This window comes from Nomascus leucogenys, chromosome 12 (assembly GCF_006542625.1).
Source record: "Nomascus leucogenys isolate Asia chromosome 12, Asia_NLE_v1, whole genome shotgun sequence".
NCBI classification, from domain to species: Eukaryota; Metazoa; Chordata; class Mammalia; order Primates; family Hylobatidae; genus Nomascus; species Nomascus leucogenys.
Genome location: NC_044392.1, coordinates 78,554,659 through 78,558,966, shown reverse-complemented (window position 1 = coordinate 78,558,966; position 4,308 = coordinate 78,554,659). Strand labels below are relative to the sequence as shown.

General features: G+C 38.0%; 1 non-coding gene across 1 annotated transcript; it reads left to right on the top strand.

Annotated features, from left to right (window-relative positions):
- The first annotated feature begins 2,854 nt into the window (after positions 1 to 2,854).
- On the top strand, positions 2,855 to 3,014 carry LOC115837834. The gene has a single exon (XR_004032880.1). It is a non-coding gene; the product is annotated as a U1 spliceosomal RNA (small nuclear RNA).
- Positions 3,015 to 4,308: the final 1,294 nt, after the last annotated feature.

Below are 4,308 nucleotides of genomic sequence, written 5' to 3'. Positions count from 1 at the left end.
ATATGTATTATTATAAACATTTTTCTTTTGGTGTAGGTGATAGGGGTGGAGTCATTTTTAAGACCTTAAATGCACATGGCCATATGTTTTTTATATCATGGTGGTGGCCAATACAGGCTCCTTGGCTTATTAAAACAGTGGCTATTCACATGACATCAGTCACATACCCGGTTCATCATTCACCGTTTCAACCATCTTTCTCCCTGCACTTTTTAGGCCCTCTTATCCTGATTAATTTCAAATTCAAATGTGGAATACACAAGCTTGTATGATGAAATTTTGTTTAAAAAAATAGAAAACACACATCATTTGTTTCTCTAGAAAGCAGTTGACATCTTCCCAACAGCCTTACATTTTCAGGCAATGGAAAGACTTCCTCCTAGGCTGCACATTGCAAGATGACTTTTCCCTTCAGATGAGCTATTATATTTACTAGGTCATCTAAAAAGCATGTAACTTTTAAAGATTAAGACTTGGCTGGGCACGGTGGCTCAGGCCTGTAATCTCAGCACTTTGGGAGGCCAAGGCGGGCGGATCACGAGGTCAGGAGATCGAGACCATCCTGGCTAATACGGTGAAACCTCGTCTCTACTAAAAATACAAAAAATTAGCCGGGAGTGGTGGCAGGCGCCTGTAATCCCAGCTACTCAGGAGGCTGAGGCAGGAGAATGGCATGAACCTGGGAAGTGGAGCTGGCAGTGAGCCGAGATTGTGCCACTGCACTCCAGCCTGGGCAACAGAGCAAAACTCTGTCTCAAAAATAAATAAATAAATAAGAAGATTTCTTAAAAATGTATATTTTAAATGAGGGGTTTTTTGAAACCACAAAATAAATGCAAGCTAGGTCATTTCTAAGACTTTCTATTCATCACTAACCAGCCATTCACAGAAAGCCAAATTGAGAGTTTATTTTTCTGTAGTTGAGAAAAGTAGAAATGGAAAACAATTTCCCTTTGTTCCAAATAGCTCTCATGTTGATAAAAAATTAAATTCTGTACATCCAAGCTGAACAGAGCATGCAGGGCTATACTAAGTCTCTGTTCTGTAGTTTTGCCTTAACTGAGGTCTGCACACAGCATGATGAATACGTGAAATCCTAGAGAAAGAGTCAGCCAGAGCATCGATGTTTTAGATTACCAGCCCAAAATTCTTTCACGCCATATGAATCCACCCTCCTACCTCCATCCCTGGCTACATGGTAATAATGAAGGAAAAACACAGAAGTTTCTTTCCTTTCTAGGCTCCTCCCAGAAGAGGGTACTTTAGAAGCAATATTCAAGTCCATAAATGCTCAGAAATCTGTTAGGGATGAAACATGAGAGATGCCTTGAACGTCTCACACTATGGGGTGTCTCCAATTCCTTAATACACCCCATTGTGCATCACGGCTGGAGAAAGCGCTGCACAACCCATTTCCTCCTTTAACTGTGAATTTCCTTGCTTTTTATGGCTTTAGATTTTAATGGTTGAATTACATTTACATCTACTTGTGCATTTGCCATCAGCAGCCAAGTTCCAGCCTCACAGCCTTTATGAACTTTGAGAATAAGTTTCTCATAAACAACCTCATTTGGTTCATCCATATAAATTCACACAACAATTCATAGTGCTAAGAAGCTCCAGAGACACCTCTGTACTAAATGGCAGGTCTTTCTGTCTTTACTGGTTTTAAGTACTTTACAATGAATCATAGCTCAAGACAAATCGGTAATTAATTTGCAATAATTCCAAAGCCACTGGAAATGTGGCAAATGTTGGTTAGCCAGAGGCATTGATCAGTTCAATTAAGTTTTAGAATCTGTGGTTTTTAGTGAGAAGAAAATAGTTCTATAATGGGAACACACCCAAACAGTACAGAAGGCCATCTAATCATGCAACAGAATATTGATACTATTATAGATATGCATCCAGGTTTATACACCAAAACATCTGTGTTTTCATCATAAACACAGGAAAGTACATGAGGCAAGAATTCAGCTAGAGGGCAGCTCTGGGATACCACTCTGAAAAAAAATTATGTTTTTAATCTTATCGACCCCATTATACAAATTAAATATAACTATCTTATCTATTTATAGATTAGATAAATTTTCTACAAAAACTGAAAAATTTTACTTTGACTTTTTACTACTTTTAATTATTGCTAAGATATATAATCTTGCTTTTTATTTCATGCATATTCTTTAAGAATATAATCTAAACCCTTTGTCTTCTTGTAATAGGAGGGTTGCACTCGAACCTTCTTACTTGTTCCGTAGTTCAGCTGGTCACAGTCTGTCACAGATGCCTACTGATGGGACTTCCACCATGGTTAAGAACCACAGGAGGCAGACCAGGACCATGTCCACAGATGTAAAAAAACCTAACGTCACTCCACAGCTAACATTGCTCCATTCTGAAACTACACCTACTCATCAGAAAAGGCATTTCATAAGGTATACACCCAAGTAAGGGGTGACTTGGAGAAGGGACAACAGCAACAACATTTTCGAAGTTGGAAAACAAATGAACAACTGGTAAAGGAGTTTGCAGACCTAAAAAAGAATGGAATCATAAACTAGCAACAGAGAAAGCTAAAATCCAGCATGTTTTGTGTTGCAGAATCCTCCAAAAGCCTCAATCTCTGTAGAAACAGGGAAGAGGCAAAGGAGACTCTGAGGAAGAGGATTGATTTTAAAAAGTCTAGTAGTCAGAGCCCCTTCCCAACCTCACACAGCTGGGCATCTGCTCCTCTCTCAGTACAATGAAAGAATAAAGTTATATTCCCTGGAGTTAATAAAGCAGAGGGTCTCTGTACATGGAGTGACTGTTAAGGTCAGGGGTTCTATACACTGAACTTAGAAAGCATGTGTGCATATTTACCTGGCAGGGGAGACACCCTTATCACAAAGGTGGTTTTCCCAGGGTGAGGCTTAAATGCTGCATTTAAGATACGCTGGCCCTGTGATTTACCCACATTTGGGAAATTTGTCTGCATAATTTGTGGTAGTGGGAGACTGCGTTTGCTTCTCCCCTGGTTAAAAAAAAAAAAAGAAAAAAGGAAGCCTATGTGAATGTCTTCATATGATCCTTGAAATCGGGGATCCAATTACTTTTGTGATTCCCAGAACACAGGCAATCAGGCTTTCATCCTAAGTAGAGGACTGGGGAATGGATTGTCCCCAAAGAGACAAAGAATGCAACATTTGAGGTTCTTTAAATAAATGGCCTTGCCAGATCCCCTGCAGTAAATACTTCAGTCAGCTAATCTCACACCATGAACTTCCAACCAGCCTTAAAAAAAAAATCGTTCTTAAATATGAACCATCAAGGATCAGACAGTGGAAAATTACAAAATGAAGTCCAGAACAATCAAAAGTGAAGACTACTTGGAGAACAGATAATGAAAAGAGAGAAGTTGAAAAGAAAAAGACATCACTATGATTCACAATCATTAGCAATTAAGGAAACTACTATTACTACGAAACAAGAACAGAGGACTTGTTTTTAAGGAACGCAGAGGAAACTTGAGCCTTGGAAAGTAAAATTATAATAGAAAAAATGTTTAAATTCAACAGAAGAGTTGAAAGAAAGGTGAGAAAATCTCCTGAAGATAGAAAAAAGGAAAACAAGAGAGGGAATAAAAGAAAAAGATAAGCATCATTCACCAGTCCAGGATGCTCAATGCTCAAATAAAAAGTGATACAGAAACTACTTGTATACATCATCTACAACGAAAAACATAAAGAAAATTTATATAATTTTTCCTTCATATACTAGACCTTGGCCAGTCCCTGTGACTGTGTAAGGGGTTAGTCCTCAGAGCTCTGGCTGGCCAGGCCTCATAGACTTTTACTGAGAATTCTTCAGCAGGGAAACTGACCTTCTCTGCTCAGACACCTGTGCGAATTGAGATTCATGACTGCCACAAAATACCTTGACTTACACAATGCTTTCATCTTAAAATTTCTATAAGTATTTGATTAGTTTTTAAAATTAATTTTTTCAAAAACAGCATTGTTGTATTATAATTGAAATATCAACTGCATATATTTTAATGTATACACTTTATATATTTAAAGTGTACAATTTGATCCATTTTGACATATGAATAGAACTGTGAAACCTTCACAAGATAATCAGCATATTCCTCACCCATCCAAGTTTCCCTGTGCCCCTTTGTACTCCCTCACCCATCCCTTCCTCATTCCTGCCCTCCAAGAAACCACTGCTTTCCATCACTACAGATGACTTTGTATTTACTTTCTATAGTATTTTTTATTAAATAGATTCAGATAGTATATATTCTCTTGCTGACTTCTTTCATTC